Below are 15,883 nucleotides of genomic sequence, written 5' to 3' on the forward strand. Positions count from 1 at the left end.
AAGTTGTTTTAATAAGTGAAAACATTTACACTAAATAAGGGAAAATGAACCTAATAAGATAATTGTATGTTCTCTCCCATGCCTTGAGTGCTAGTACAGACTAGGATGGGGTAGAGAGAACGCTTGGTTATGACCTTGCACTCCATAGTATGCCTCGTTAGTACGAGAGGATACTAGTGGCCGCAGGGATCAGTAGGGACCCGGGATTCCTAAGGGATTGCTCGGGTAACTTCTACGTGACTTTTGCGATGACACTTTCCCGCTTGCATATTAGGTTTCCTACGTGTCTTGTGGTACCTTTGGGATTTAAATGTCGATCTTTTTAGGAACCCTTGAGTTAGCATACTTATAGGATTTCCTGGACTTAGAGATTATTTATGATTATAGGTTTTGTTATCCTATTTGGGACTTGAGACTATCTCCTCAGCGCGGTGGGAGTGGACCATTTAGGTTCCACGCGGTCGGGTGGTAGTGCTTTTTACTCTTACCATTGAGATCCATTCCATGATCACCATGGCTGGAGTTTTCGTGATTGGCATTTATCTTCACTATGTTCTTGGATTATTATGATGGATGGTTAGATTTTATGATAGATGTTTTATCATTATGGATGTATGGATGTATCAGGTATGGTGAATAGATTTATATATTTTTACTGTACCTTGTATCATGGATTTGAGGATGTTGTATCTTTATCTTTACATATGTATATTCTTTTAAGCCTTTCATACCCTGTGACTTGTACAGAGGATGATTGAGCATTCCGAATTAATTTGCCAAGAGGCATTCAGAACAAGTGTATATAATGGACATGGGACTTTCTGATTATTCTTTCATATGTATGTGATAGTTGTTAGACTTAGAATTAATTAAATTTAAACGTGACTCAACGTCTTGGGATCCTTAGGAAATGTAACTTGCAATGTATGTTTGTCAATGATTACATGTTATTGCTTCTGCTACTATGTGTTTGATGTGTATGTTATACATTCTTACTTTAAAAAAAAAAATGTTTAGCAAACTTAGTGAAACTTTAGGTTAATTCTTTTGGATCCCTTGGCGGGGCGATACACAATCTTTTTATTTTCTCACTAAAAATTAGATAAAAATAGGACTTTAGATATGTCTTTTTCTATAGATGTCATCTGGTATTGTGCATGAACTTCACGTGCTTCTCTATGGTGCATAACTAGAAAGATGGTACAAAAGTGGCCAATATAAGTGCATGCAATATTGCATGATAAGCATTTACTTTCCATAGCTTCATTCTAAAAGCATTTGCAAAGATAAATAGATTATTATTCACTGCATGAGACTATAGTTTTCACTACCCTATTTTTCGATTAGTTGAATTATTGGAAAAAGTGTTGAATGAAAATAATGGTGCAAACCATAGTTTTTCAATAATCTTATATTTTTACACATCTAGTAAATTCATATTATCAGTTTCCTATTGGCTAAACACTATTTTGAGGTAGGCATTTTTGACACTAGCAAAGCGTCACACATGCATACCAGGGTATGTGCAAGATCATGGTCAACCAAACTATGGCCTTAAGTTGCAATGAAAAACTAGCAAATCAGGGTTATGTCAACTTGACACATAATTTTAAAGTGGTTTTGGACTTTATATCAAAAAGTTGTAAGAAAATAATTTGTAGAAAATTGAACGTAGTTTCTAAACTACTAGGCCTTATCAGGAGAAAAAAATATTTGATTGGTCAGAAGTTTGGATTTTAATGCACTACTACAAAAATTTTAGGGCAAAAATAAAAAGTAGGTGTATGTATGGCCACCTTAATCAAAATCAAATGATAATTTTTTTTAATATAATTATAGATATAAAAGTAGACTCAGGCCTAGATGTGATGCATAGTTTTGAGTATTTTTATTCCAAATAAATAATTAAATATGAATTTTCTATTAAAAAAATTTCGAAAAAAAAAATCCATGTCTGACTACCTTAACTAATTGAAAACTCTACCAAATTAATTTTTTTCCCTTATACTAGGCGAAGCATAGAATGTGATACAACGTTTAGATTTTAAAAATGTTATATCGTTTGAAAGTTATAGCTATTTTTCAATTAGTATGTCAATCAGCATTTTACAATCATCTTCATTGAAAATTAACTAATAAATACTTATCAAACTCAAAATTTGACAGCAATTATATCGATGGAATGTTGAGAGTGTTATAAAAAATCTCTTTTTGTTTCATTCAATTTTGATGAAAATAACATTGTCAGATGGCTACCCAAAGTCTGAGTGTTAGTAAAACCCTTCTCAAACACATTTTTTGGGTTGAACAAATAGGCTTGGTAAATGCTGAGCCTAATCAGATACCCAATGTCCTTTGTTGGTAATGGAAGATCTTCTTCCCCTTTGGCATCGGTTCCGGTGGTCTTGTAGCTGTTTTTGAGAGGTCTTTGCTTTCAAGGAACCCAATCTTGGACCGCAAGCCCCTTGCCCTTCGTCTGTCTACCGACACACAGGAGATTTTTCACAATTCTTCTATCTTTTTAGCTAAAATCGGGTGTCTGATCACTACGACTTTTCCAATTGTAATTTTTGAGGGAGGGGAATTTGAGAGAAAAAAAAAATTTCCAATTGCAATTTTGGAAAGAAATTTGAGAGGGAAACTTTAGAGGGTTTTAGAGGGAAATTTATTTGGGGGAAGTGTGGACATTAATATTATTATTACATATGATTATGATTATTATTATTAAATATTATTATTACATATAGTAATATGTATAATAATAATTATTAAATATAATATAGTTATAAATATAATAATAATAATTATAACTAAATATAATATAGTAATATATGTGATAAATATTATTATTAAATATATATAGTAATATTATATGACTATTATTATATATAATAATATATATAGTTATTATTATTATTAAATCTATAATCTAGTAACATATATAATTATTATTGTTATATAATCTAATAATAATATATTATTATTATATTAAAATATATAGTATTATATTATTATTAAATATAATATTGTCATGAAATGCATTGAAAGGGGTCATAGGTTAACCTATGACCCCTCTCAACACATTGGAACCAACCAAATGTGTCCTTAGGGGTCCTAGAACCCCTAGGGACATAGGTTGTCGTGAAATGCATCGAGAGGGGTAATAGGTTAACCTATGACCTCTCTCAACACATTAGAACAAACCACATGTGTCGTTAGGGGTCCTAGGGCCCCTAAGGACATACATTATCATGAAATGCATCAAGAGGGGTCATAGGTTAACTTATGACCCCTCTCGATGCATTAGAACCAACCACATGTGTCCCTAGGGGTCCTAAGGCCCCTAGGGACATACGTTGTCATGAAATGCATTGAGAGGGGTCATAGATTAACTTATGACCCCTCTCGACACATTGGAACCAACCAAATGCATCCTTAGGGGTCTTAGGGCCCCTAGAGATATACATTGTCATGAAATGCATCGAGAGGGGTAATAGGTTAACCTATGACCCCTCTCAACGCATTAGAACCAACCAAATGTGTCCCTAAGGGCTCTATGACCCCTAGGGACATAGGTTGTCATGGAATGCATCGAGAGGGGTCATAGGTTAACCTATGACCCCTCTCGATGCATTGGAACCAACTAGATGCATCCCTCAAGGTCCTAGGGCCCCTAGGGACATACGTTGTCACGAAAATGTGTCGTCTTGACACATTGGAACCAACCAGATGCGTCCCTAGGGGCCCTAGGACTTCTAGGGACATATTTTGTCATGAAAATGCATTGAGGGGGGTCATAGATTAACTTATCACCCCTCTCGACACATCGAAACCAACTAGATGCATCCTTAGGGGCCCTAGGGACATAGGTTGTCATGAAATGTCTCGAGAGGGGTCATAGGTTCTCGATGCATTGGAACCAACCAAATTTGTCCCTAGGGGTCCTAGGGCCCCTAACGACATACATTGTCATGAAATACATTGAGAGGGGTCATAGGTTAACCTATGACCCTTCTCGATGTATTAGAACCAACCACATGTGTCCCTAAGGGTTGTAGGGCCCCTAGGTACATATGTTGTCATTAAATGCGTCAAGATCCTATTACCCCTCTCAATACATTAGAACCAACCAAATGTGTTCCCAAAGGTCGTAGGGCCCATAGGGACATACATTGTTGTGAAATGCATTGAGAGGGGACGTATGTTCCTAGGGATGCATTTGCTTGGTTCCAATGCATTGAGAGGGGTCATAAGTTAATCTATGACCCTTCTCGATGCATTAGAACCAACCACATGCATCTCTAAGGGTTGTAGGGCCCCTAGGGACATAAGTTTTCATGAAATGCATCGAGAGGGGTCATAGATTAACCTATGACCCCTCTCAACACATTAGAACCAACCAAATGCATCCCTAGGGGTCCTAGGGCCCCTAGGAACATACATTGTCATGAAATGCATCGAGAGGGGTCATAGATTGACCTATGACCCCTCTCCATGCATTGGAACTAACCAAATGCATCCCTAGGGGGCCTAGGACCCTAAGGGACATAGGTTGTCATGAAATGCATCAAGAGTACCATTCTCAACGCATTAGAACCAACCAAATGTGTCCCTAGGTGTCCTATGACCCCTAGGGACATATGTTGTCATGAAATGGGTCGAGAGAGGTCATAGGTTAACCTATGACTCCTCTTGATGCATTTGAACAAACCACATGCATCCCTAGGGGGCCCCTAGGGACATACGTTGTCATGAAATGCATCGAGAGGGGTCATAGGTTAATCTATGACCCCTCTTGACTCATTAGAACCAACCACATGCATCCCTAGGGATCGTAGGGCCCCTAGGGACATACATTGTCATGAAATGTGTCAAGCGGGGTCATAGGTTAACCTATGACCCCTCTCAATGCATTGAAACCAACCAAATGTGTCCCTAGGGGTCCTTGGGCCCCTCAGGACATACGTTGTTGTAAAATGTGTTGAGAGGTGTCATAGGTTAACCTATGACCCCTCTTGATGCATTAGAACCAACCACGTGTCCCTAGGGTTCATAGGGCCCCCTAGGGACATATGTTGTCATGAAATGCATCGAGAGGGGTCATAAGTTAACCTATGACCCCTCTTGATGCATTAGAACCAATCAAATGCATCCTTAGGGGTCCTAGGGCCCCTAAGAACATATGCTGTCATGAAATGTATTGAACTGCATTGGAACCAACCAAATGCATCCCTAGGGGCCCTAGGACCCCTAGGGACATAGGTTGTCATGAAATGCATCAAGAGGGGTCATTTGTTAACCTATGACCCCTTTTGAGACATTAGAACCAACCAAATACATCCCTAGGGGTCTTAGGGCCCTTAGGGACATACATTGTCATGAAATGCGTCGAGAGGGGTCGAAGGGTCATAGGTTAACCTATGACCCCTCTCAACGCATTAAAACCAACCATATGTGTCCCTAGGGGCCCTAGGGACATACGTTTTCATGAAATGTATCGAGAGGGGTCATAGGTTAACGTATGACCCCTCTTGATGCATTGGAACCAACCATATGCATCCCTAGGGGTCATAGGGCCCCTAGGGACATACATTGTCATGAAATGCATTGAGAGGGGTCATAAGTTAACCTATAACCCCTCTCAATGCATTAGAACCAACCAAATGTTTCCCTACGAGCCCTAGGACCCCTAGGGACATAGGTTGTCATGAATTGCATCGAGAGGGGTCATAGGTCCTCTCGATGCATTAGAACCAACCACATGCATCCCTAGGGGTCCTAGGGCCCCTAGGGACATACATTTTTATGAAATGCGTCGATAGGGGTCATATGTTAACCTATGACTCCTCTTGATGCATTGGAACCAACCACATGTGTCCCTAGGGGTCCTGAGGCCCTCTAGGGACATACGTTGTTGTGAAATGTGTCGAGAGGGGTTACTGGTTAACCTATGACCCCTCTCGATGCATTGAAACCAACCAAATGCATCCCTAGGGGTCCTAGGGCCCCTAGGGACATATGTTGTCATGAAATGCATCGAGAGGGGTCATAGGTTCTTGACACATTAGAACCAACCACATGCATCCCTAGGGGTCCTAGGGTGCCTTGGGACATGTTATATTTAATAATAATATAATATTAATATATATATTATATTTATATATAATAATAATGTACTATTTATATATAATAAAATAATAATAATAATATATATTATTAATATTATAATATATATATTATTATAATATATATTATTATTGTAATATATATTATTAATATAATAATAATAATAACATATATTATTATATTTAATAATAATATAATATAATAATCACACATATTAATAATAATAATAATAAGTCATAATAATATATAATACATAACAATTCTCCTAAATAATATTACTTATCATACATTCCCCTTAATTCCCTCTAAAATTTTGGCATTGATATCGGATGTTCGATCTGAAATCAGACATTCAATTTATTATCGGGTACCTGATTAAATTGGCATAAATTTTTCAAAATATTTCCTGTCACTGCAGACCCGAGAACATCGCTTTTTGTGGGCCATTTTTACGGGTTTTGGGAAAACTCACATTTTGGGGCCAAAACGATAAAAAAAGTTTGATAATATATCATTAGGTGTTCGATATTGTCATCTGAATGCGGAGCAATAGTCATCGAAAGGCTAAACTCAAAAGGAAGGTATGAAATGAAGACATTGCGACATATAAGGAAAGGGACATGGTAAATCACCAAAGGAAAAGACAAGGTATGTTAAATGTGAGTCAAGTTGATGATGAATTGGTTGAAGGTGAAATCATAGAGTCAAATAATGAATATGTGTAGTTGGGGAATGAAAATGTACCAATTGATAATGATAATGTCAGGATTGAAAATTTAGAGAATGAAAATTTGGAGGATGAAATGCTACCAAATCATAATTTAAATTGCATGATTGACCATGCCAAACATGACAATGCATAGGAACCTTACATATCTCCTAATTATAATTGACATGAAAGTTCTAGAACACCAAAATGGATAATTGAAATTGATGAAACAATTATTACCAATTTGAAAGGGAAAAAATCAAAAATAACCATTTGGTTATGGGCTTCAAGACTATATAAGATATTTTTCGCCAACAAGACAGTGGTGGAGCAATGTCAGCTTTTTATGCACTTATTAAAGATGCAAAAAATGAGACCTATGCTTTCCAAATTGAAGATTAGTGTCAATAAAAAATTGGAAAGAAATGTCATTATTGTGAAGAATCTTTTCAGTGCTCTCAATAGCATTGGAAAAAATGATAGGGAGAAGGATAATAGAGTTGCTTGAAGGGTTATTACAACCTCTTTAGTAAGTCATCATTTGAGAAAGGGTAGATATATGAGACAAACTTGTATTGACTTGAACCTAAATCATACTACTTAGAGAAGAGCACTTAGTAGACGAGAGAGAATTGATGATCGTCTTCAAAATGAAACATGGGCTTTTGGTGGGAGACTTTTGCATTTTGATAAGAAGCTATTTGATGATGTGAAGGAAGAAATTACACAATTTTGACACTCTAGCTCAAGAGTATCACTTAATGCCAAAGACGTGTTAAAGTTGAGAATTGACATCAGAGATTGCACACCACATCCTAAACATTATTTGGAGGTAAGTCAAACTATGTTGTTCAAACAATTTAGAGAGAGTCATCCAAGTCTTCATATATCACAAAGGGTTTTTGAATCATTGAAGCCATTTTATTGTGTGCCACTTAAAATTCGAAATACATGTTGTTACAAATATCATGTCGATTTTATTATGCACCATGAACTATTACGTTCCATCCGTTCTACTTTGCATAGTAAAGAAATGTTGGAGAATTGTTGTGCTAGTAGGCTTCCAAAATCATCAAGAAACTTGCTAAATCAATTTTTATGTCATAGAGTTGATGGTTGTTTCTTTTATAGAAATGCTTGCTTAAATGAGAAGTGTTCAAAATGTGGTGGCTTATCCAAGTTTGACACATGTTTCCATGAGGGGTTTGAACAAGATCTTGGAAAGACAATAGTAAGAAAAAAAGTACATGAAATGGTGAAATACACATTGAAGAGTGGGGGTGAGTGCTCTAGATGTGAATTGGTTGCAAAAGAAATCAATGTGGCTAGTTTTATTTCAGATTTTAAGACAAATATTTTCGACAAGTATGCAAGACATAGTCACAGGTCTTAGTGGTTGGATCAACAATCTAAAGTGTGTAAGGAGACTTTTTCCATTGTCACTATTATATCAGTTGTTGACTTTGCTAAGAACTACATATTGCAACCTCAAAATGAGACACAATATCAGTATTACAACTCCATTTAGATTGTTATTTTTGTCCACATAACATATAGACATGCCCCTGATAGTGTGGAAGATAATTGAAAAATTGTTAGAGAGTATCATTTTTATATGAGTGATGATAGATCTCACTCTCACGAGTTTGTGCAACATTTTTTCAAGAATTATTTTGATTTCTTATAGGAGCATGCAATTTCTATGGATAGACATATCATTTGGTCAGATAACTGTACAAGTCAATTCAAGAATGCTCGCATGTTTTATTGGTTGTGTAAGATGCACATAGAGAGGGGGGTACCTCATATTTGGATTTTTTTTTAGTCTAGCCATGGGACATGGGAACATGATGGAGTAGGGGCATGTGTGAAGAGATCTCTAGTTAAGAAGCAATTGAAGATTTCAAGAACAGAGCTTCTTGATGCTCATAGCATCAATGATTGGTGTAGTTTAGCATTATCATAGGGGGGACACTTGATTAAGTGGTATGTAGGTTCTTTTGGTTGGTTGAGGAAGGGTCCATAGGTGATAGATTAGATTGTGCTACAGTGAGAGACTCATCAAAAATGCATTCATTTTGGAGCTCTGACTCTAGTACATGGACCATTTGGACACAACAACTAGCTTTCTTTTGTCTTTGTTGTTTTTAGAGTGATTGGGATCACTGTGAGTTGAGTGAGTGGGTGGGCACATGGGCTCCACATTATCTTACTCCATTTTCTATCATACCCTCTATAAAAAATGATGACATGGAAAGTTCACTTGAGGATAACCATCTATCAAATCTTCTTTAGCCAGGACATGCCTTTGCATTGGTTGCATCACAGAGGAATGATGAGAAATCCAATTATTGGTTAGCACGTTGTGTAAGAGATAAACATAATCTTGCACAACTGATCATAGATGATGATGGATTCACATATCCTACTAGTTTAGTGGTTGTCATTGGAACATGTCTGTAGACATACATGCTTAGAAGGAATGGAATTCCTGCATTTTAAGACTATTAGAAGCACAAAATAATTCTCATATATTCACATCTTATTATAGAAACAAATGTAAAGTTGTTGAAGCATCAAGGAAGACCAAAAGTAAAATAACTTTTTACTATTACTAATGCTGATCATAAAGCCTTGTAGGAGACCCTAAAACAGAGAGCAGGCCCTACTAGAACACTTAACTTGGTATATTTACTTCTTTTGTTATTTTTTTCATTATGATTCAGTGAACTAATGATTATCTTGTTTAATACAATAAGTTACTAATATTTTTTATGATATTGGAATGTAGGTACATCATGGAGAGTAGTCATGCATGAAGATAAAAAGTTAAATAAGGAGCAGAATGAAGAAAAATCTATTTTATTTTTGACACTATGATTTTCTACAATACTTTTATTGATACTACAATTTTTGACACTACTATTTTTGACACAACGATTTTGGGTAGTTGTGTATTGATGTAATAATGATGTATCACTTGATATATTGTAAATGTAAACTTATTGATTTAATGTAAGAAACAAAGATGATTTTACTTAATGCAATTTATGTGGTAGGACCTAAAAAATGATGATTTTAATACATATTAACACCAAACTTGCATTGTGCCAAATGCCAAAAACTTGAGAGACATAAAGAATAATATTTTTAATTTTAATACTAACCCTAGTGACACCCTTGTTCTAGCCATGGAGCCCCTCCTTCATCTACGACCACCCCATACCAAGGAGTCTCCAAGGTGCTCTAAGTGCTTTTCGAGGTCAATCTTCTGAGGGTTGTAACATGGATCTCGTAAGGGCTATCGATGAATGTCAAATTCTACAAGATGGTGATGTCGAGGCCTAAAATAACCTATCTCATTTTCAAGAGATCAAATTTCGTTTGGATTCGGCACAACAATCTTGCTCGATGCCAAAACTCATAGTGTGCCTTAGTTCATAGGTGCACCACAATGTAACTTTGAAACCGCTAATCTTGGCATCAAATTTTCAATGCCATTAACTCTAGATGGGTGGGTGAACCCTAGTGACACCCTTGTTCCAACTGTGGAGACCATCCATCGTCCGCAGCCACCTCGTACCAAGGAGTCTCCAAGGTGCTCTAAGTGCGTTTCAAGGTTGATCTTCTGAGGGTCATAACTTGGAGCTCATGAGGGCTATTGATGAAATATTGAATGCTATAGGATAGTGATGTTAAGGCCTAAATTAACTTATCTCATTTTTTAGAGATCACATTTCATTTGGATTTGGCACAACGATCTCGCTCGATGCCAAAACTTGTAGTGTGCCTTAGTTCATAGGTACACCACAACATAATTTTGAAATTGCTGATTTTGGAATCAAATTGTCAGTGTCGTTAGCTCCAGATGGGCAGGTGAACCCTAGTGACACCCTTGTTTTGGCCATGGAGACCATCCATCATCCGTGGCCACCCTGTACCAAGGAGTCTCCAAGGTGTTCTAAGTGCATTTCAAGGTTGATCTTCTGTGGGTCATAACTCAGAGCTCATGAGGGCTATTGATGAAACATCAAATGATACTAGATGGTGATGCTAAGGCCTAAAATAACCAATCTCATTTTTGAGAGATCACATTCTATTTGGATTCGACACAATAATCTTGCTCGATGCCAAAACTCGCAATGTGCCTCAATTCATAGGTGCACCACAACATAATTTTGAAACCATTGATCTTGGCATTGAATTATTAGTGGCATTAGCTCTAGATGGGTGGGTGAAACCTAGTGACACCCTTTTTTCAGTCGTGGAGACCATCCATCGTTCGTGGTCACCCTGTATCAAGGAGTCTCCACAGTGCTCTAAGTTCGTTTCGAGGTTGATCTTCCAAGGATTGTAACTCGGAGCTCGTAAGGGATATTGATGAAGCATAGAATGCTACAAAACAATGACACTGAGCCCTAAAATAACCTATCTCATTTTCAAGAGATCACATTTCATTTTGATTAGGCATAGCAATCTCGCTTGATGCCAAAACTCAGAGCATACCTTAGTTCATAGGTGCACCAAAGTGTAACTCTGAAACTACTCATCTTTGCATCAAATCATCAGTGCCATTAGCTCTAGATGGGTGGGTGAACCCTAGTAACACCCTTGTTCTATTTGCAGAGAGCATCCATTGTCCGCGACCACCCCATGCTGAGGAGACTCTAAGGTGCTCTAAGTGCGTTTCAAGGTGAATCTTCCAAGGGTCGTAACTCAAAGCTCATGTGAGCTATCGATGAAATGTAAAATGCTACAGGAGGGTAATGCTAAGGTCTAAAATAACCTATCTCATTTTCAAGAGATCATGTTTCGTTTGGATTCAACACAATGATCTTGCTCGATGCCAAAACTCATAGTGTGCCTTAGTTCATAGGTGCACCATAGCGTAACTTTGAAATTATTGACCTTGGTATTGAATTTTCAGCACCATTAGCTTTGAATGGGTGGGTGAACCCTAGTGACACCCTTGTTCCACCCACGGAGACCATCCATCATCTGCGACCACCTCGTACCGAGGAGACTCCAAGGTGCTCTAAGTGCGTTTCGAGGTCAATCTTCCAAGGCTCATAACTTGAAGCTTGTGCAGGCTATCAATAACCCCTTACCAAGTTTGGGGAACTCATCTAATTAGGAATTTACACTTATAGCAATAATTGCTCAAAATTGTCAAAGTTCTAAAAGTTGCAAAATTTCAAAATTGCAATTTTTTCTTGCAAAGTGAAAATGAGTGTAAAGAGTTAGTTAGGGATTTGAGCATGACCATACAAGGTTGTAAACACCTATATAAGGTGTGAAATGATAACATGCATTAATGAATCCAATTTTGTTAAGTGGATCAGTATAGGTAATCTGATGAATGTGAGAAATGTATAGATGTTATTCATATGGATATGGTATTGGGAAACCAAGTTAAAAGAGTTTGATTCAATCAAGTCTCTTAAGTTAGGATATTTTGAGGTTATGTTGAAATTGAAAAGTTGTAGTATGAGGATAGTAACAAAGTGAAGGGCTAGTTATCAAAGATTATGAGTCTAGGAATGAGTTTGTGGTTGGGAATAGAATCCATGGTTGAGGAGTGGAGTCCTTAAGTGTGTTGAGATTAGATTTGAAGCCAAGAGTTAGTTGCAAGGTTGAAGGTGGAGTTTAAAATCAGATTTTGGGTTATGTGAACTTTGTGTAAGAGATTAACAAGTGTGTTTATGTCATGATAACACTTCAAATTAAATATTACATCCAAATTTGACAATAAAGGTTATTAAAATGTTATGCACAAATTATTGCATTTGAATTGAATATAACAAACATGATCAAAATTAATGATATTTCATAAATATGAACAATACACATGATCCATGATAAATTGAACAATACTAAATACTAAATTAATATGTATATCATTGTGCACATAAATGACAAAAATATATATCAAAATACATGTATCCATAGACAAATTACATAAATATATATCAAAATTCATGTATCCATAGACAATTTACACAAATATATATCAAAATACATAGATCCATATACAAAATGTGGTTGATCATGCCATCGGAATGTGTATAATATCAATGTTTCTGTAAAAAATGTGGCATATGCCATCTCAAAATGTCTCATGACGCATCATATGACAACTATACAATCCTAGGCTATTGGTGGATTATCAAAATGCAACCTCTTCACTGCACTAGGTAGAGAAGATGCCTACTACATAAAGAAAAAAAGAAAACCAAAAGTTAGACTACTAAATTTATATGATTCTTTGTATCTAACATTGAATTACTCAAATGCATAATGATCTTTTTTTAATGATCATTTTGTTAGAAATGCTTTAGAATAACTGAGGGGGGGGGGGGGAGTGAATCAATTATTCAAGCTCCAAATGTTCTATTCAAACTTTTTCACTAAGTGTGGTCAGCCCATTCAACCATTCATTCATCCAAGCATTAGCTTTTCTAATCAACAAGTTACTGTAAATCAACATGCAAGCATAACACATAAAAATCAACACATAACACAGTGATTTACGTGAAAATCCAATTTGAAAAAAACCACTAGTAACATGCTACTCAGTTCTCACTCTTCTAAAGTGATATCCTATGAAAGGCCTATCCTATTAGAGGCTTACAACACACTATTAAATGTGACCTTGTTAAGGATTTAACCACCTTGTTAGAGGACTTTAGAATATTCACTTGGAATGCCACCCTATTAAAGGAGTTACAAATAGTTGTTAGGCCAACCTAAGTCCATAGGATTTTTCTTCTATCTTGATTGATGCAATTTCTAGAGAGTAACAATTAAGGATTTTGACTTGATTGTAGAATATAACTTAACTTGTAGATCTCAAATCACTTCTCAGCTCATACCATTACCTATCCTTCAATCTTTGCAACTCTTGACAGCTTGCCCTCCTTTCAAGCTTAGTCTCCTTAAGTCTCCATGCTTAATGTATTAGTGAAATCATCTCTTTTTGACCACTTGTAAAAGCAGAGCCTTGTTAGATTGTGGTGACTGATCAAGAAAGTACTATACATACTTCATAAATTCTTTGAGGTTCGAGGTATTGCCTTAAAAAAAGAAAAAATTGGGCCCTATTTTATCGAGATTTTGGGCCGACATGTAATTATTAATTAGAACCCTAAAGTAGTTAAATACTTGTATAAAAGGGCTTAGGGTTAGGGATTGTTTCATAAGGTGTGATGCAAAATTGGTTCTTACGGTGGTATTGAGCTGTAAGGGATTACAGATTGTAATCAAATTGTAATCATTGGATCATAAAAATATTGGACTTGTTGTTTAGTGGACGTAGCCCATGGATTGGTTGAACCATGTTAAATCTTGGTGCTTTGAGTTCTTTTCTATGTGATCTATTTTTTTTTTTGTTATTGGTTATATTTGCATGTAATTGTTATTTCTGTCCATGGTTTAATCCTAACAAATGGTATTAGAGCCTAGTTTTTTTTAAGTTATCCTTTGCAAGAAAGTTTCATGGTTGAGTGGGAGTCTCACAGTTGAGTGGGAGTAATGGCAGATGAGGGTAAGTTGAGGGTTGATAGGTTTAATGGGAAAAATTCTAGTTATGGAAGATGCAAATGGAAGCCATTGGAAGGCAAAGCCAAGAATCAGGGATCTATGTCAAATGATGAATGAGATTTTTCGGAAAGAAAGGCACTTGGAAGCATTCGATTATGCCTAGCATCATCAATGACATTTAATATTATGAAAGCAAAGATGATAGAAGAATTGATGAAAACCCTAGCGACACTGTATGAAAAGCCCTCTGCTTCAAACAAGGTATTTCTCATGAAGCATTTATTTAATATGAAAATGGTAGAAGGTGGATCTGTTATAGGTGCTCATGGATACTTAGAGACAGTGGTGATGCTAATTTCTCTTGGATTAGAGAAGTATTTGTTGGGGCAGTTGATGATTTTAGCAGGAAGTCTAAGGGGTAGTCACCTGATATGGACTTGAGAGGATATTGTTCTTAGACGATTTTTGGTTGGAGACTTGGATATCTTGATGAGCACTCTCATTCCCCACTCTTGGTCTACTCAACAGTTTGCTACTTGAGAGTTATAGCCCATTGTTTTCTCTTAGTTTCATTATATTTATGCTTGTCTTTCATGGATATGGATCTTGAGCTATGGTACATGAGTTAGTTCTAGAGGGATCATTTGAGAGATAGATTAGAATTGATTATCTCCATGTCCATATGTTGTTATGCTGGTTGAGTTTGGGAGATGGTTTTATATTGAGCATATTCCTTGGTTTAGGAATGGTTATTCCTTGGATTAGGAATGGTTTATGAGTTTGATCTTCTTGTGAGAGGCTTACATCCATGATTAGTTAGATGGTATGGTTTGGGTGTTGTTGAGGCTTCTTGTTGGAGTTTTATGGAGGAGATCATACTTGCACAATTTACATCTAGAGGTTCGTGTAGAAGGACATTATGCAAATTATGATTTGCATGGTTTCTTTGGTCTTGGTTATCTTCCTAGATGTTCGATTTCACTTACATTGGATTTGAGATTGGATTAGAGATTGTGATCACTAGTTTGTTTTCATGTATATCATGTGAGAGATGACATGGTTATTCCTTTATCTCTTTCCTCTATTGGTTGTGGAGAATTTGGGAGACTATTGGAGATTTGTTATGAGAGTTATTTTTGCAAGATATCAATTTATGTATTGTGGATGTCCTTGATACTACATGGATTCACTTCTTTGAAATGTTGTGAGTGGATTGGCTATAGATTTGACATTATCTTTTGTAGTGGGAGCTTCTTGGTATATATGTGGTAGGTAATGTTCTTGAGGCTTGTGATTGCAGGTGACAAATTGGATATGTTGATGATATGAGATTCACTTGGTATACTTTTGGAGGTATGGATAGTTGGATGGGTTGGCACTTTTCTATGGGTGCTATTTCTACTATGGATATTTTGACAACTACTGATACATGTTATTGCCTTTGGATCAGGTTTTTTGTGCTTGACATTTCAGTTGGTACAAGATGGCTTCTATGTATGGCCAGTGGCA

The sequence above is a fragment of the Cupressus sempervirens genome, chromosome 8 (genome assembly GCF_028749045.1).
Source record: "Cupressus sempervirens isolate cs-2001-9-10 chromosome 8, ASM2874904v1, whole genome shotgun sequence".
Lineage (NCBI taxonomy): Eukaryota > Viridiplantae > Streptophyta > Pinopsida > Cupressales > Cupressaceae > Cupressus > Cupressus sempervirens.